Source organism: Phyllostomus hastatus, unplaced genomic scaffold, assembly GCF_019186645.2.
Source record: "Phyllostomus hastatus isolate PE091 unplaced genomic scaffold, TTU_PhHast_1.1 phas_contig_5, whole genome shotgun sequence".
In the NCBI taxonomy this organism is placed as follows: domain Eukaryota; kingdom Metazoa; phylum Chordata; class Mammalia; order Chiroptera; family Phyllostomidae; genus Phyllostomus; species Phyllostomus hastatus.
In genome coordinates this window covers 4,027,011-4,046,216 of record NW_025333897.1, presented here as the reverse complement: position 1 = coordinate 4,046,216, position 19,206 = coordinate 4,027,011, and the positions used below count along the sequence as shown (strand labels likewise).

The following is a 19,206-nucleotide window of genomic DNA, read 5'->3' as shown; positions in this document are numbered from 1 at the left end:
GAGTTTGGTGGCTGGTCCTTGGGACTGCCAGTGCCAAGCTGGTGCCCATAGACTGCCTCCAGAATGTCCTCACCCTGTCCCACAAAGTCCCCTGGTAGTTAGAAAAGGCAGTGGTGCCTGCTGTTGTTAAGAGCTGGCTGCATGTGCCAAAACTGATGTTCTACCAGGGAATGTGGCAGGACCCATGCCCAGAGTCTGGCCCCTCAGCCTTCCTTTGGGGAAATATAGGGTAGGGATGAAAGGGGTAAGGGCGGGTAGCAAGAATTACACATAGCTTCTTAAGGAAAATTTTTCAAACAGAAACACCTGAGGGAAAGTGTGGGGACAGGTTCCAGGTCTACATAATAACATTTTTAAAATTTTAATGGAAATAGAAGTATTCAATGAATCCACAGCTCACTGGTTGGCCAAGATGGGCTCACAGAATATAAAAATAATGAATGCTCACTGTAAAGAAAAAACAAACAAAGACTGACCACACAAAGAATAACACTTTATTTTGCAAATATTCTTCTGGCTGCTTCAAAAAGATTTACTGTGGTAAAATATGCATAACATGAAATTTATCATTTTATCTATTTTCAGGGACATTAAGTACATTCACACTGTTGTGCAGCTATTACCACCATCCATCTATCTCCAGAACTCTCTCATCTTTCCAAATGGAAATCTGTTCCCATTGAGTACTAACTCTCCACTCTCCCTTCTCCCCTCTCCCAGCCCCTGGCAACCACCATTCCACTTGCTGTTCTGTGGATTTGACTCCTCCAGGTACCTCACATAAGTTATTTGTCCTTTTGTGACTGGCCAGACTACTTTTTTAAACACATATACAGATTTTCTATTGAAACAGAATCATACTAAGCAAGGTTTGTAATTGTTTCATTTGGCAGTACAATCACAATAAGCCCACATTCGCATATGAAGTTCTGCCCCCTCCTTCTGAGCACCTGCACCCCCCCCCCCAGGGACAGCCAGATGTGTCACCTGTCTAGTGCGTCCCTGCTGGTGGGCATGAGGTCATTTCCCATCTCTGTCCTGAGCAAGCTTCATTCAGTGAATGGCCTCAGTCTTCATCATCACAAAGGATCAGCCAGGTCTTTAAGTTGAGTGCCTAGAGGTCTGGTTTCTGAGCCACAGGGAGCAGTTAAAACACTGCAGCTCATTGCCAGATTGTACCTAGAAGATAGACATAAAAAGTGCTAGGTTTCTCTGTAACTTTGGGGCTTATCAACAGCCTTTACAGAATACGTTCTTACGTGACTGGAGGAAAAATATCTCATTGCTTCAGTCTGCATTTATTCGATTGAACATCTTTTCATGTTTATTGGATATTTGCTTTTCTTCCTTTGTGAATTGCTTATTCATAGCTTCTGAAATTTAAGGGAAAAAAGTCTTCAGAAATAAAGAGGAATATATACGACCCTCAGGAAAAAAACAAATAAAATTGTGCCTCATTGAGCGTTTCAGAGGGCACATTTGTCAAGAAAAAGAATGTGCTTTGAAATTCCTCCTTTAGCAGCTTTCCAGGATTTTTAAAAAGTATGTGAATCATTAGCATCACAGCAGCTGAAACGATCAGCACCAAAAGCTTATAGGTTTCCTTCAAGCTCCTAAATCTCAGACAACAACAACAAAAAAGGAAGTTATCTAGCATTGGAAATATAAATCTACATTTTCTCAGGTAACCAAGGCCAAGTTCAACTTAACATCATTTCTGGCACCTAGTGAATTGCATGCAGACAGGAGGTCACCGAGATCCTTTGTGCAGGTTTTCTTACACTTGAATCCCTATTGCCAGCAAAGAAAATTGTACAAAAAACAAGGACATAATTTCCCCCCTAGAGAATGAGGAACAGATATTTTCATCCCAAACGTACATTCAACTATTTATTTAAATAACATTCTATGCTATTTAGAAAACCAAGAGATAATAATTTTTCTTTAGTTTAAAAAAATTATATTAATAAAGAGGTAAAAATAACTCGTTTCCTTAATTTTTTCAGCAAGAGCCAAAGTCTAATTTGGTTCCACCTAAAGTGGGTCCACAATTAAGTCTAGTTATAACAATAATGATGATGACAACAATAATAATAAGAGCTCTTGACTTCAGGTCAAGATGGCAGCATAGGTAAACACAGCACACCTCCTCGCACAACCACATCAAAATTAGAACTAACATTTAGAATAATCTTCACTCAGAACCATCAGAAATTGAGTTGAATGGAAGTCTGCCAACTGCAGAATTAAAGAAACCACATCCATCCAGACTGGTAGGAGGGGCAGAGACATGAAACAGGCTGGTCCCACATCCACGTGAAGTGGATAAAAACTCAGGAGGGATATCTCAGGAGCAAGGAGTCTCAGCCCAACATCGGGTCCCCAAATCCAAGGTTCCAGTGCCAAGAAGATAAGTCCCTATAACTTCTGACTATAAAAACCAGTGGGGATTGAGTCAGTGGAAGAAACTTCTGGAGTCCCAAGAAGTTCCTCTTAAAGAATCTACTCAAAGATTTACTCAAACTCACTCCCTCTGAACTCAGGTACAGGTGTAGCAGCCTGAAAGGCACCAGTTGCATACAGGGAGGAACTGAAGTGTCTGGCATCAAGGCGAGAGCTGGGAGACAGCTTCTCCCAGACAGAAAGGTAGGCAGAAGCCACTGTCCTTCTTCTGAGCCCTCCCCTAACAAAGCCACAGAGCTGGTAGGTGGGTGCCATGTCTGAGACTCCATCAACAAGGCTAACACTATTTGCCCTACCTTGGAGATTCCCTGAGACTCCATCCCACCCAACTTACAGGCCCACCCAAATGTTAACTGTGAATTTTCAATTTGAATGGCTGGTCTTGGCTCATGCTTCACAACTTCCTAAATCCTCTCAGACAAGTAGCAGCCAGTCTCGGTGAGCCCCCAGCCCTCGTACCTCTTGCTTAGTGGCCCCAGACCCAGCACTAGCAGCAGCCAGCCTGGATTCACAGCTTAGCTTTGACTGGGAATCTCCAAGCCCAGCACAAGTAGCAGCCACCTCAGATTGCTTTATAGCAAATGCAGGGTGGCCCTGGGCAGAACAAAGGGTGGGGCTGACCTTGGCCTGCACCATCAGACCAGGGAAACCCCAGACCCTGTACAGCCAGTGGACAGCTACAGACCACATCAGAGCAACTCCACCCTGCTCCTGCAAAGCTGATCCTCCACGGAGGGTGGAATGTGGAGGATGGTGGTCAGTGGTCACAGCCAGTCCTTGTGAAACCAGAAAAGCCAATGTTTGTGCTGCCTGTCACCTACCAGACCCAGCAAGCAGAAACAGGAATTGAATCTTTACAGGCACTTTATTCAGATGGTCGGAGAGCTGAGAAAACAGCAGATATGTACCCTACCAGATCGTCTTAAATTCCATTTTAAAATGGCCCATTTTATAAGGAGAACAAAGTGTAGGTAAGGGGTTTGGAATGCAGGGAAAAGTTAAGTGGATTAAAAAAACTGCAGCATTCTCACCCTGGGTGGTGATCTTTAGCTGTGTCCTGGGCAGTGGTCATCTCACTCTGGACTACAATGGCTCAAATACCATCTTGAATTGCTTGCAGTCCTCCTGAGACACAAAAGTGAAACTGCTTATGGTCTCCTGGAATCAAGGTGGGTCATACCTTCAGTCCCTGGAACAACAGCTTTTATATGCATTGATTACTAAGTTTATTAGCTATCACTTAAACTAAAATTTTCCAACTTTCCAGTCCCCTATCATGTGCAACTGCACATGTGGCCTGTGCCTGTGGCCTGGGTAAATCACTCCCATTTACCTGCCAACATTAATCAAGGCTTAACTACAAGAGGAGGATACATCTCAAGTCCACATGAAAAGTGCACCTCAAATACCCAGCTTGGGTGATAAAGGAGGCTATGTCACTGGACCCTACAGGGCATCTACTACACTAGGCCACATTACCAAGACACGGAGTCAAAGCAGCTCTACCTAATATATAAAAACAAACACAAGGAGGCTGCCAAAACAAAGAGACAAAGAAACATGGCCAAAATGAAAGAACAAATCCAAACTCTAGGAAAAGAACAAAACAAAATGGAAATAAGCAATCTATTAGATGCAGAGTTCAAAACACTGGTTATAAGGATACTCAAGGAATTTAGTGAGGACCTCAAAACCATAACAAATATCCAATCAGAAACAAAGGATACACTAATTGAAATAAAGAATAACTTACAAGGGAACAACAGTAAAGTGGAAGAATCTGAGAATCAAATCAATGATTTGGAACATAAGGAAACAAAAATCAACCAATCAGAACAAGAAGAAGAAAAAAAGAACACAAATAAATGAAGGTAGTGTAAGCAGTCTCTGGGACAACTGAAAGTGTTCCAATATTCACATCATAGGAGTGCCAGAAGAAAAGAAAGAGCAAGAAACTGGAAATCTATTTGAAAAAATAATGAAAGACAACTTCACTAATTTGGTGAAGGAAATAGACAAGCAAATTCAGGAAACACAGAGTCCCAAACAAGATGAGTGAAAAGAGGCCCACCCTAAGACACATCATAATTAAAATACCAAAGGTTAATGATAAAGAGAGAATCTTTAAAGCAGCAAGAGAAAAACAGTTAGTTACCTATAGGGGAGTTCCCATAAGACTGTCAGCTGATTTCTCAAAAGAAACTTTGTAGGCTGGAGGGGGTTGGCAAGAAATATTCAAAGACATGGAAAGCAGGGACCTAGAGTCAAGACTGCTCCACCCAGCAAAGCTATCATTTAGAATCGAAGTGCAGATAAAGGGCTTCCCAGATAAGAACAAACTAAAGGAGTTTATCATCACCAAACCACTATTATATAAAATGTAAGGGATTTATTTTTTAAAGATCAAAACTATGAACAATAAAATGGCAATAAATACACATCTATCAACAATTGAACCTAAAAAACAAACTAAGCAAACAAGAACAGAGGCAGAATCATGGATATGAAGAGCATGAATATTTTGATGGTTGCCAGATGGAGGGAGGTGTGGGGGAATGGGTGAAGAGGAGAGGGGATTAAGAAATACAAATAGGTAATTACAGAATAGCCAAGGGGATGTAAAGTACAGTATAGGAAATGGAGTAGCCAAAGAACTTACATGCATGACCCATGGACATGAACAATGGTGTGAGGATAGCCTGAGGAAGTAAGGGTCGCTGGGTGGAGGAGGACAAAGGGGTAAAATTTGAGACAACTGTAATAGCATAATCAATAAAATATAATTTAAAAAAGAAAAACAAAAAATTGAAATAAATCAATAAAGATTAAAATTAATAATAATAATAATAATAGCTCTCAAGAACATTTTAACACCTTCAAGGTAACTAGTTTGGGTTTTTTTGCTCCTTGGGAGACAAAAGTCCCAAATCTTTATCCCAACTGTCATTGTCACTCTTTGATGTATCTTAGCCCAAAAGTCAGATGATCTTCAGGGTAAGTGTACCCCCTTACAACATCCCAGTCCAGGTGGTCCTTTGAGTGCCCTCTCCAGGCAAGACCCTCCCTGCAGTAAGTCAGGGTGGATTTACCTCACTTTATGAAAGATCAAACTGAGGAGCTGCGTGGCTTGGCTTCACCACAGTGGCTCACCACTTACACTAAGGAGGAGGAAGCCAGCTGAGAGAAAGCGACGGTGATATGGGAAAACTCTCCTCTCTAGGAGAAAACAAATTGCCAAGGAGATGCATTTGAGCATTAGAACACTCTCTACTGCAAATAATAGAAACCTGACTCAACTTTTCCTATAAGAATGTGGCCTAGGATGTGTCCCAGAGCTCAGGACAGGAATGCACAGGGAAATTTGGGAACAAATCTTGTGGTTCAAATCTCTCTCCCAGTCTCTTTCCCTGTGCCTAATCTATTATATTCCCCCAGGTTCTTCTGTTTCCTGCAACCACATGGCAGAAAACATGGCTGTTTCACCACCCACAACACCCGAGTCTGCCCATTATAGGAAAGCCACTCAGGTTCCAAATTCTGTAAAAGGTCTCTGACTGGCCCAGGTGAGCCAGGCACTCTTCTGTGTAGGCCATCCTGGGTCAGGTGTCCAGTAGTGGCCGAAGACTAGAGTGTCTGGTGTTGAAGCCCTGGGAATTGACACCAAGCAGTTGCCATTCTCTGATATTCCTATAGTGTGTCCTACAACTTGCCATGAACTTCTGAATTAAAAGGTTTGGGTATGCACATAAGTTTTCAATTCACTTGGGTAAATATCTAGGAGCTGGATTGCTGAGCTGTTTAGCTTTATAGCAAGCTACCAAAGCCCACTCAAGAAGAAACAGATAAATAAAGTGAGTAGTGCTAGATGGATTAGAGAAGGAATATGTAATGAAAGCCTTCCAACAAAGAAAGTTTCATGCCCAGATGGTTTCACTGGTGAATTTTACCAAACAATAAAGGAAGAAATCTTATCAATTCTACACAACCTTTTTAGGAAAATAAAACAGGAGAGGTACTTCCCAATTCACTATTTGAGGACAGATTTATCCTGATACCAAACCCAGAGAAAGGCTTTACAAGAAAAGAAAACTACAGACTGATATACCACATGAACATTGATATGAAATTCCTCAGCAAATAATTAGCAGATTTGACCCAGCAATATATTAAAATGATAATAAATCACAACCAAATGGAGTTTATCCCAGGAACGCAAGGCTGGTTCAACATTGCAAAATCAGTTTGTGTAATCTGTCAAAAAATTATAGCTCTGTACACCACACAGAGTAAATTTTACTGTATGAAAATATTTAGAAATTGCCCCTAATGTCACAGAATTGAGATGGAATGCACCATGTGACAAGTGAATGTTTGCAAATGGGTGGATCACCCACACTGAAACCAATGAAGAAGAAAGGAGCGAAGACAATATTTTGACTAGATATTGTACAACTAAAGAAAAAAGCTGTAGAGAAACACTCTGGTTGACAAATATGTTCCTCAAACAGACACAGGCTATGAATTCTGAAACGATTTCACATGCAGAGTTGAACAAATAAGTAAATGTATCAGAAATCACGAGAGAGACAGGTTTTTCACTGACTGAGAAAGAAAAAGCAAGGAGGTATGTTAGAACAAATACTATGGTGCTGGACTGGAGTCAGAAATGTCAGTATGATCTTTTTTAAAGCATGTACATGGACATACAGAAATACAGATATGTGCATATGCATGTTTAGACCACATACCTAAAATTCCCCAACTCTGCTGAGAGGGCCTAGAAGCAGTGACACCCCAGTAGCAATAAGCACACCCAGTACCCAGAACTTGATTTCTAACTACTGCTCTCTAATATAAGGAACCAGGACCCTTGGGGAAGAGTGATTCTAGGGCTGCGATCTGTGCAATACACAGATGATCTGGCAGAATCAGAAAATAATAAAGTTCTTTAAAAAAACCTGTATGGTATTCTCCCCAAAACTCCATAACACAGTCTAATTAACTATGAAAAAACATCAGAAAAATCTAAATTGAAGGACATACCACAAAACACCTGACAAGTCCTCTTCAAAAGTGTTCCAGTCCTAAAAGGCAAAGTCATGAAGACTGAGGAAGTGTCACCTACTGAGGAGACTAAGGAGATATGAAGACGGCAACACGGGATTCCAGACTGGGTCCTGGAATCAAAAATGAACACTAGTGAAAAACCATGAAAATCTGAAAAGTCTGTAGTTTAGTTAATCATATGGCACCAATCTTCATTTCTTGTAATAAACAGACCATGATACATATGTTGATATTAGGGATGCTGAGTAAAGAGTACATAGGAACACTCAATGCTATTTTTGCAGTAAGTCTGAAATTAGTTCAAAATTTTAAAAAAATTCAAACCACAAATAGAAACCACTACACACTTATTGGAATGGCTAAAATAACAACACTGCAGGTACCAAGGGCTGGTGAAGTAGCAGAGCAACGTGAATTCTCATACGATGCTTGTGGGAATAAAAAATGGTCTAGGTGCTCTGAGCGGCACGGCCCAGGGGGATTCCCAGACACAGCTCATGCCTGGGTTACAGGCCAGGTCCCCAGTGGGGGGAGTATGAGAGGTAGCCGATCGCTGTTTCTCTTGCACACCAATGGTTCTCTCCCTCTCTTTTACCCTTCCTTCCCTTATATCTAAAAATAAATAAGCAATATCTTAAAAAAATAGAAATGCATTTTTTAAAAATGGCATGGGCATTGTGGAAACCAGTGTGCAGTTTCTTATAAAGGTCAACATACATTTCTCCAACGATCCAACAATCCCACTCATAGGTGTTTGCCCTACAGCAGCGATTTTTCGACCTCATGACACACATAAACTAATTACTAAACTTCTGTGGCACTCCAAAAAATATATTTTTTGCTGACATGACAAAAAATAGGTATACTTTTGATACATTCACACAAGATGGCTATCATTGTATTGGCTGTTTTCATGTTTTTATTTAATGATGAAAGGGAAAAGGAGTCAGTGCCCCTGACTAGTCAGGTAGTGCATGTTTTTAAATTTCTTGTGGCACACCAGTTGAAAACCACTGCCCCAAGGAAATTAAAACTTATGTTCACACACATCTGTATTTGAATCTTTATAGCAATTTTATTCATAATGGACAAAAACTAGTGTCAATGAGTGGCCAGTGGCACCAAATCAACACCAATAAGAATCCCCAGTTTGGGGTGTGGTGAAGAAGAAAACTTTATTCAGGGCAAAACAGCTCAACTGTGATACAGCACGGCTGCAGAACCACCCCCTCTCTAGCCTGGCCTCTCTCTGGCTAGATAGGGTTACTCCTCCCTGGTCTGCTCTGCTCCGTGCCAGTCTGCTTTATGCTCAGCCAGGGAGATGAGTCTTCAGTCTTACATGGAAAGGGAGAGTGGGCTTTTTCCTCCAAGCCAAAGGGGATCTGGCTTTTATGGACAGAAGTCTCCACCCCTGGTTCTTGATGGGTCCATCCTCATCCAAATGAGACCACCAAATCCTCAGTTTGACTGTTTAAAATGCACTGCCTTGATTGGTCAGAATAGAGTTGCTCCAATTGACTGGAGCTATGCAGCTCTGACTGGATGGGGAAAGCCTCAATCCTATTGGTTGAAATAGGATTCTGGGAAACTTTTATACAGGCTGCCTCAGAAGACAGCAGCACATGCTGGCAGACAATTTAGGACAGAGGCCTCTCCAGGAAGTGCAGCCTGTGTGGCAGGACACTGTGCCGAAATGACTGCCAGGCTCTTGCTTTTTATTTGAGCCCAGTTATCCACAAGGAGCCATTCTTAGTAGGTCTTTTTCTTCTTTCAGAGTCCACACTAGAAATAACCCAACTGTCCTTCAACAAGATAAACTCTGGTACGTGGAAACAATGAAATACCACTCGGCAGAAAACAAGGAACAAACTGTTGATACATACAACAATGTGGATGAATCTCAACATGGATGAAAGGAACCAGATTTACAAAGCTCCATACTGTATGATTCCATTTATATGATACTCTCTAACAGGCAAATGTTAGGGCAAGCCAGTAGACCAGAGGCTGGGATCGTGGACTGGTTAACTACCTAGGAGTAAACCAGAAGGGATATTTTAGGGGTGATGAAACTGTTCTTTACCATGATTGTTGTGGTAGTGGCATGACTTTATACATTTGTCCAAGCTAAAAACTATACATCAAAAACAGTGTTTTATTATATGTAAATTACCTTTAAATTTTAGGATTTAGTCCAGTATATATAAAGCCAAAGCCCTCTTGACACCTCATTCTGGTCTCCTCCCCACCTTTCCAGAAGTAAACATTAAAATAAATTTAATATGTGCCTTTCTGACCCTAAAGAAAATTTGTTTAACATGCCTATATGTGTACCCATAGAAAATACACCATTCAACTTTGGTCTTGGGTTTTTTGTTTTGTTTTGCTGTTTGAGAGAGCTGGGGAAAGGAGGGAAAAAGAGAGGAAGAGAAACATTAGGTGTTGAACCAGTGACCCCTTGCTTTGTGGGACAACGACCAACTAACTGAGCCACACTGGTCAGGGCGGTCTTGGAGGTTTTTTTAAGCATAACACTATCCCATTGCATGTATCTTTCTCCCGATGTTTTTTGCTTTGTTTTGCTTTTCTGCTCAGCAATGAAGGTACTTTTCATGGGTCCCCTAGAGGGTCTTTTGAGTCATTCAGGAACACATGCTGATGTGTCACCAGGACCACAAGGGGACACTGTGGGCTTTGCTAACCCAGCCTTCTTTCCCTCGGTCCTGGTTGTCTTTGGGCCCTCTGCTCAGCCCAGGTGGTGAGTGGAGCTGATTGGCAACCATATCCCCACCCTGCAGGCCCAGGGACCTGCCTGTGACCCAGACCTGAGCCAACCATTGCACATTTTATATTCCTTCCCCTGATCTCAGAGATTACATCCAGGAAAAGCTTGAGACCCAACTCTGGCTTACAAACTCAGCCCAAGATTTCAAAGTAATGGGAAACTCTACCCCGAGTTTCACCCCGAGTGGGTGAAGCAATGGGGTGTCAGTCTGGGGCCACTGGCAGACAATGCCTCTCCTGCCTGAAATGGAAGTAGCCCCAAAGGAATCAGAGCCAAGAGATGGAGAATGAGCAGGTCCATAAGGTATTGCCAGAGACCCTGGAGCCACCCCACCCAGAAGCCAGTGCCATCTTTGGACTTCCCAGGAAGCAGCTAATAGAGTGTGCACATTTCTGCTCAACTAACCCAGATGACCATTTATCTGGAACCCCTTAGGCTGGAATTGAACAGGAGGTAGAAATGTGGGGTGATGAAGCAGCCCCCAAATTGAGACCTGGCCCTGTGATGAGGACACAGGCAATGGGCAAGAAGCGTTAGAAGTCTTCTTGCCTGGAACTGAGGGTGGGCAGGCTGGGGTGAAGATCCAGACTGTTGTCAACATGACTTTGATTGTTATAACATTTTTAATGAGATTAACTTTCATTTAGTGAAATGACCAGATCTTAAGTGTACAATTAAATGAGTTTAAAAAAAAAACATACCCATATCCTTACCAAAATAAAGAGCATTTCCATCACCCCCAAAAGTTCTTTTGTGACCCTTCTCAGTCAGACCCTCAACCACATAGGAAACTACTGATCTGCTCTCTATAAATTAACTGGCATTTTCTCAATATTCATATAAATAGAATCATAACCTCTCTACTGCACAATGTACAAATTTATCTACATTGGTATAAGAATCAGAAGTCCATTCCTGCACTTCCAGCCAAGATGGAGGTGTAAGTAGATACACTTTGCATCCTCATACAACCAAAAGAAAGACAACAACCAATTTAAACACAAAAACAACCAGAACTGCCAGAAAATAGAACTGTATAGAAGTCCAACAACCAACAAGTTGAAGAAGAAACATTCATCCAGACTGGTAGGAGAGACAGAGATGAGTAGCCAGAGCAGAAAGGACACACAACAAAGTAGCAGCTGCCAGACCAGGTGGGTGAGACCTTGGCTGGCAGACCAGGTGGTCCCACATTCAATGTGGATAAACTGGAAGGAACAGATGGGGAGTGAGACAGACCACACAACCCAGGATCCCAGTGTGGGGAATAAAACCTCAAAACATCTGGCTGTAAAAACCTGTGGGGGTTGCAGCAGCGGATAAACTCCCAGTCTCACAGGAGAGTTCACTGGAGGGACCCACAGGGACCAAGAACGTACACAAAGTCACCCACCTGGGAATCAGCACCAGAAGGACTCAATTAGCTTGTGGGTAGCAGGCGAAATGACTGAAAGCTGGCCAAGAGCTGAGCAATTGGCATTGTTCCCTCTCTGACCCCTCTCCCACATACAGCAGCCACTTGGGTTGTCCCATCCTGGAGAATACCTAAGCCTCCGCCCCTTACAATGTAACAGGTGTGCCAAGACAAAGAAATACCACCCAAATGAAAGAACAGATCAAAGTTCCAGAAAAAGAACTAAGCAACAGGGAAATAGCCAACCCATCAGATGCAGAGTTCAAAACACTGGTAATCAGGATGCTCACAAAAATTATTGAGTATGCATATCAAATAAAGGAAGAAGTGAAGGCTATACAAAGTGAAATAAAGAAAAATATACAGGGAACCAACAGTAAAAGGAAGGAAACTGGGATTCAAATCAATGGAGCAGAAGGAAGAAATAAACATTTAACCAGAACAGAATGAAGAAACAAGAATTCAAAAAAGTGAGGAGAGGCTTAGGAACCTCTGGGACATTTTTAAACACTCCAACATCTGAATCATAGAGGTCCCAGAAGGAGAAGAGAAAGAGCAAGAAGTTGAAATCTTATCTCAAAAAATAATGAAGAAGAACTTCCCCAATCTGGAAAAGGAAATAGACTTCCAGGAAGTCCAGGAAGCTCAGAGAGTCACAAAGAAGTTGGAAGGAAGCACACACCAAGGCACATCATAACTACATTATCCAAGATGAAAGGTAAGAAGAGAATCTTAAAAGCAGCAAGAGAAAAAGAGACAGTTACCTACAAAGGAGTTTCCATAAGACTATCAGCTGATTTTTCAAAAGAGACCTTGCAGGCAAGAAGGGGCTGGAAAGAAGTATTCCAAGTCATGAAAGGCAAGGACCTACATCAAAAATTACTCTATCCAGCAAAACTATCATTTAGAATGGAAGGGCAGATGAAGTGCTTCTCAGATAAGGTCAAGTTAAAGGAGTTGATCATCACCAAGCCCTTATTATATGAAATGTGACAGGAGCTTATATAAGAAAAAGAAGATCAAAACTATGAACAGTAAAATGACAACAAACTCACAACTATGAACAACTGAACCACAAAAACAAAAGCAAACTAAGCAAACAACTAGAACAGGAACAGAATCATAGAAATGGAGATCAAATGGAGGGTTATCAGTGGGCAGGGGAAGGGGGAGAACTGGGGAGAAGGTACAGGGAATAAGAAGCATAATTGGTAGGTACAAAATTGATAGGGGGATGTTGGGAATCGTACAGGAAATGTAGAAGCCAAAGAACTTATATGTATGACACATGAACATTAACTAAGGCAGGGGGAATGCTGGAGGGAGGATGGTACAAGGTGGAGGGGATAAAAGGGAGAAAAAAATGGGACAACTGTAGTAGCATAATCAATAAAATACATATTTTCTAAATTAATAGGAAAATTGTCCCATTCACCATACCTTGCAAGAAACATGCAAGACCTAGATTAAGAACACTGCAAACTGATCAAATGACTTAAAAGACAGTATAGCTAAATAAAAAGATGAAAGACTCCCACAAAGTCAAAAGGCAAATGAAAGACCGAGAGATAATATTGACTACATCTATAAAAGGCAACGGATTCTTATCTAATATAAACTCCACCTACAAATCTGTAAGAAAAACGAACAACACAACTGAAATACTGAGCAAAGGACATAAACAGGCAATTCACAGAAGACATACAAATGTCCAATAAGCATCTGAAAGGATCCCCAACTCCACCTTGTAAGCAAGGAAAATATGGATTAAAATAACAATGAGATGCTGTCCCTGATATTGACAGGCTCCAGTTCTAGCAGGGTATGAAGGAATGGGTACTCCAGAAAAGCTCAAGCAGGGGGAAATCAGTGTGGCTTATACATACTACACTCAGAAATCCTCTCTCAACCTTGTCTTTGAAAAACTCACACGCACATAGGCCCTGGCCCAGTAGTTCAGTTGGTTAGTGTCATCCCAATATACCAAGGTTGTGGGTTTGATCCCAGATCAAGGCACATACAAGAATCAACCAACAAATGCATAAAGAAGTCAAACAAGAAGTCAATGTTTCTTTCTATTTCTCTCTCCCTCCTCCCCTCTAAAATCAATTAAAAACAAAAAACAAAAAAACTCCCGCACAAAAAAAACTGTATGTGAGGGAAGTGCCATCCCAGCTTTGTCTATTGTGGTGACATTCAGAAAAAACAAAAACAAAAAAAACCCCACACCACTCCAATATCCACCAGCAAGAGAGGGGTCTTCTGATTCATGCAACAGCCACACGGCCAAGCCAGGATGCCTGGAAAGTGATAAATGAGGACATAATGAAACCAAGAGCACCATCTGGAAAGACTTTCAAGAATAACATGTTAATCATTTATGTTAAAAACACATGTAGACTGCCAGCCAAGATGGAGGCGTAGGTAGACAAACTGTGCCTCCTCACACAACCAAACTAAGGACAACAAAAATTTTGAAACAAAAAAACAACCAGTACTGACAGAAAATTGAACTGTATGGAAGTCTGACAACCAAGAAGTTAAAGTAGACACATTCATCCAGACCGGTAGGAGGGGTGGAGTTGGGTGGCAGGGCGGAGAGGAGTCAAAAAAAAAAAAAAAACGCAGCAGCTGGTGGACCCAGGGAGGCAGCAGATTGTGGAGGGGCAGAGTGCACAATGCGGCTGGCAGGCCAGGTGGTCCCACAATCGCAAGCGGATAAACAAGGCAAAACTGGGGAGTGAAACAGACCACACAACACACAGTGCCAGCATGGGGAAATAAAGCCTCAAAACACCAATTGAAAACACCTGTGTGGATTGAGGCGCTGGGAGAGACCCCCAGCCTCACAGGAAAGTTCATTGGAGAGACCCACAGGGTCCTAGAAAGTACACAAACCCACCTACATGGGAATCAGCACCAGAAGGGCCCAGTTTGCTTGGGGGAAGTGGCAGAAGGGACTGAAAGACGGCAGAGAGTGGAGGAAGTACCATTGTTCCCTCTCAGACCCCTGCCCCACATACAGCATCACAACACAGTGACTGGGTTGCCCCATCCTGGTGACACCTAAGGCTCTGACCCTCACTACATAACAGGTGCATCAAGACAAAAAAAATGGCCCAAACAAAAGAACAGATCAAAGCTCCAGAACAAATACAACTAAGTGACAAAAAGCTAGCCAACCTACCAGATACACAGTTCAAAGCACTGGTGATCGGGATGCTCACAGAATTGACTGAATTTGGTTGCAAATTAGATGAAAAAATGAAGGCAACACTAAGTGAAATAAAGGAAAATGTACAAGGAACCAATAGTGATGGGAAGGAAACTGGGAATCAAATCAATGGAGTGGACCAGAAGGAAGAAAGAAACAACCAAACAGGAAAGAAGGAAGAAACAAGAATTCAAAAAAATGAGGAGACACTTAGGAACCTCCAGGACATCTTTAAACAGTCCAACATCCAAATCATAGGGGTGCCAGAAGGAGAAGAGGAAGACCAAGAAACTGAAAACTTATTTGAACAAATAATGAAAGAGAACTTCTCCAATATGGCAAAAGAAATAGACTTCCAGGAAGTCCAGGAAGCTCAGAGAGTCCCAAAGAAGTTGGACCCAAGGAGGAACACACCAAGGCACATCATAATTACATTACCCAAAATTAAAATGAAGAAGAGAATCCTAGAAGCAGCAAGAGATAAGGAGACAGTTACCTACAAAGGAGTTCCCATCAGACTGTCAGCTGATTTCTCAAAAGAGACCTTACAGGCAAGAAGGGACTGGAAAGAAGTATTCCAAGTCATGAAAGGCAAGGACCTACATCCCAGATTGCTCTATCCAGCAAAGGTTTTATTTAGAATGGGAGGACAGATAAAGTGCTTCTCAGATAAGGTCAATTTAAAGGACTTCATCATCACCAAGCCCTTATTATATGAAATGTTAGAGGGACTTATCTGAGAAAAAGAAGATTAAAAATTGTATAGTAAAATGACAGCAAACTCACAATTATTACCAACCACACCTAAAACAAAAACAAAACAAACTAAGCAGACAACTAGAATAGGAACAGAACCACAGAAATGGAGATCACATGGAGGATTAGCAACAGGGGAGTGGGAAGAGGAGAGAGGGGGAAAAGGTACATAGAACAAGTAGCATAGATGGTAGGTAGAAAACAGACGGGGGAGGGCACGAATAGTATGGGAAATGGAGAAACTAAAGAACTTATTAGTATGACACATGGACATGAACTAAAGGCAGAGAATGTGGGTGGGAGGGGGTGTACAGGTTGGAGGGGAGTGAAGGGGGGAAATGGGACAACTGTAATAGCATAATCAATAAAATATATTAAAAAAACATATGGACATGATAATTATCCCAGTAATGCCAAGCTGACTTAACATCTGAAAATGAATTAACATAATACACCATACCAGTAGAAAAAAATAAAAGCCACATAATTATTTTAACAAGCAAATAAAAGCATTTGAAAAAATTCAACACAGTCAACCAATTAGGAATCAAAGGGACTTCCTAATCAAAATTCATCAAGCTGATAAAAGGCATCTATGAAAAATCCACAGCTAACATCATCATTTCATAAAGTATGAAGTATGAAAGACTGGATGCCCCTGAGATCAGGAAAAAAACAAAAATGTGTGCTCTCACCACTTCTATTTAATATTGTACTGGAGGTTCTAGCCAAAGCAATTAGGCATGAAAATGATATAAGAGAAACTCAGAATGAAAAAAGAAAAGTAAAACTATTCACAAAACACAGAATTTGCATATAGAAAACCCAAGAAAATAGAAGATCTCTAAGGAATTCACTAAAAACCTATTAGAACTAATAAACGAGTCCAGCAAGGTTGTAGGATTTAAGATTAAAATATAAAATCAACTGCATTTCTATACATTTGCAATAAACAGTCTGAAAATCTAATTAAGAAAGTAATTCCATTTACAATAATTATCAAACAGAAGAAAATACTGAGGGATAAATTTAACAAAAAATATGCAAAATATACTCTGAGAACTAAGAAAAAAATTTTTTGAACAAAATTAAACCTCTCCCCTTGGCCACCAATAAGCAAATGCTCAAAAAGTTCATTTAGGTTTTTTTATGTAAAATAAAAGACACATTTTTTTATTTTCACTCATAACTGTATTGATTTGGATATTTTATGTCAGCTACCTCTCGCATGGTAGAAGCTGGTTGTTAATTAACATCTCCATTTGATTGCTATCAACTTCTACTGGTCTACCCAACTGTGTGGATGGTCCAGCACCAAACTTCTCACAAAACCACTTTGACCCATTGTATCAGTCACAGCACCTTCTCCATACACTGCATATTTTTTTTTGGAGTTGCTTTTTACCTTTCTTGGAATAATAAAGCATAATATGCCAAAAATGTTGCATATTTTCTTCCATCTTCAATATTAAAATGGCTACACAAAAATTCACCAAATTCGATGAGTTTTTTTTAATGCACGCTGAGAGGGAGCTGTCACAATACAATCTAACAAAATTGTTTCAGATGAAGTTAAACAACTAAGTGCTACTAGAGCCATCACACAGACAAAACAAAAAAAAACCTTTTTGGCCAACCCAATACCTCAGGTTAGCAGTAAAGATGTGCCAGAAAACTACTGCCCCACAAGGACTCAAGCCCTGTTACCAATAAACTCATCTATCAGATGTTCCTATCAGATCTGCAACAGGCTGTTCTTTGTAATGTCAATAAAAACAACCAAGCTGTAAAGGTAAAGAAATCGACCCCCAAACAAAAGTTAAAAAACAGATAATAAACCCACACCCATGGAAGAAACAAAGAGAAGAGCTGCTTCTGGGGCAGGTGAATTTGACTATTGGGAGTACAGGCTGATCCATAACTGCAATTTCTGCAGCTCACTGAAACTGTCCTATTGCGACTGACATGAAATGTTGAGTTTCACATCAACATTCCTGGCAACTTTTTAAAAAAATTTCCAATGCCTCACCGCGCCCCAGAGACTTCGCTGCAACTGCTCTGGGTCAGGCACCGCCCCCGCCCCTTCGTGTTTTTACCCAGCCCGAACCTTTGGGCGCAGCCGCACACTGGCCCTCTAGAGAAGCTGGCTCCAAACTTAGAGTACTGCTAGATCTGTTCCCTCCCAAGAGTTTTCATACTTTGGTCAGCCTTGGGGACACGTTGGCCGAATTCAATCCTCCCCTCTTGCAGCCGCCCCCTGACTTTGGGCTTCATTTGACCTCTCTATGCCCCGGTCTTCAGTCTGTGAAATTGTGGCAGCGACTGCAAGGATAAGAGAGCAGAAAGTTAGCAGACTTGAGAGAGGCTCAAGGCGCGGGGTCCAGTCTGCCGCTGCCAAACTCCGGCTCCCCTACCCTAGGGCAGCCTCGGAGAATATCAGCTCCACCCTAGCGCCCCACCCCACCCCACCCCACCCCACCCTACCCTGCCGCGCCCAGTCCCAGGCCGTAGTGGCCTCTGCGGGAGTGTTTCCATGGTCCCTTACAAGCAGCTGCAACCGGGAGTCCCGCGATGCCCCCTAGGGGTGTCCACTCTGGTCAGCTGCCGAAGTGGAAGACGTGCTGCAGCTCTCAGATACCTGAGGGGCAGACTCCAGAGAGGGTGGGAGTCCATCCCGCCGGCATGACATGGTCGGCTAAAAGGACTTCTCAGAACCACCTTCACACCCCCAAAACGGGGAGAAGTAGGGTAGAGACCCCGAGTGAAGTTGGAAATGGGCAAAAAGTGAGCCGAGACGCTCGGTTGAGGCACCGCTGGGATTCGAACCCAGGATCTCCTGTTTACTAGACAGGCGCTTTAACCAACTAAGCCACGGCGCCGCCCGCACAGGTACCGCGAGAATTGTACCTCATCACTATTTACGCCACCAATTGCACGCATGCGCACAAATTCTGCCGGTGGCCCGCGCATGCGTGATGTAGGCTTTTACTCCAGCCGATGTAGTAGAGTTGTGGGACACCAAGATCTGAAGCTCCCGCAACGCTGGGTGAGCAGAACCTGAACAGGTTTCTCTTCCGGATATCTTTAATGTCCGCGTTGGGCTTTGGAACCAGTGTGGCTTCCTTCTTTGGAGGATGTTTGTTGCAGGTCCGGGCCTTCCGCCCTCCAAAACTGACTCAGGGACTCCACCAGTCTGTCACGAGAGGCCAAATCACCTCCCACTCCGGAGATCCCCGTCCCGCTAGTGCGGCGGCTGCCCGCTACCCCAGCGATGGGTCTGGGCACACACCCCAAGGTGGTCCCATGGTGACCACGCATCGTACCCATCGCACTGGCGCCCTCCTCGGTGGACCACCTCGGCCTCACTCTGACCATTGGTATCAAAGGCCCTGTCATCCTGGAGGCTCATCTACTCGCCTGTCGAGACCATGTTTGAAAGGGGAAGAGTCCGGGGACACAGAAATCGAGAGCTTCAAGGCACCTGGGCTACTGGCTTTGGAGCACCAC

General features: G+C 42.4%; 1 long non-coding RNA gene and 1 other non-coding gene across 4 annotated transcripts; both read right to left on the bottom strand.

Annotated features, from left to right (window-relative positions):
- Positions 1–1,017: 1,017 nt before the first annotated feature.
- LOC123823879 lies at positions 1,018–18,529 on the bottom strand. Of its 3 annotated transcripts, XR_006786610.1 has the most exons (6): positions 18,245–18,529; positions 17,898–18,021; positions 7,507–7,640; positions 3,495–3,588; positions 1,260–1,373; positions 1,018–1,179 (listed from the first exon to the last, which is right to left on the bottom strand). It is a non-coding gene; the product is annotated as an uncharacterized LOC123823879 (long non-coding RNA). The 3 variants fall into 3 exon arrangements; XR_006786608.1 differs by lacking the exon at positions 1,260–1,373; XR_006786609.1 differs by lacking the exons at positions 1,260–1,373; positions 7,507–7,640.
- On the bottom strand, positions 18,505–18,578 carry TRNAT-AGU. Its single transcript has one exon. It is a non-coding gene; the product is annotated as a tRNA-Thr (tRNA).
- Between the last annotated feature and the right edge of the window lie 628 nt (positions 18,579–19,206).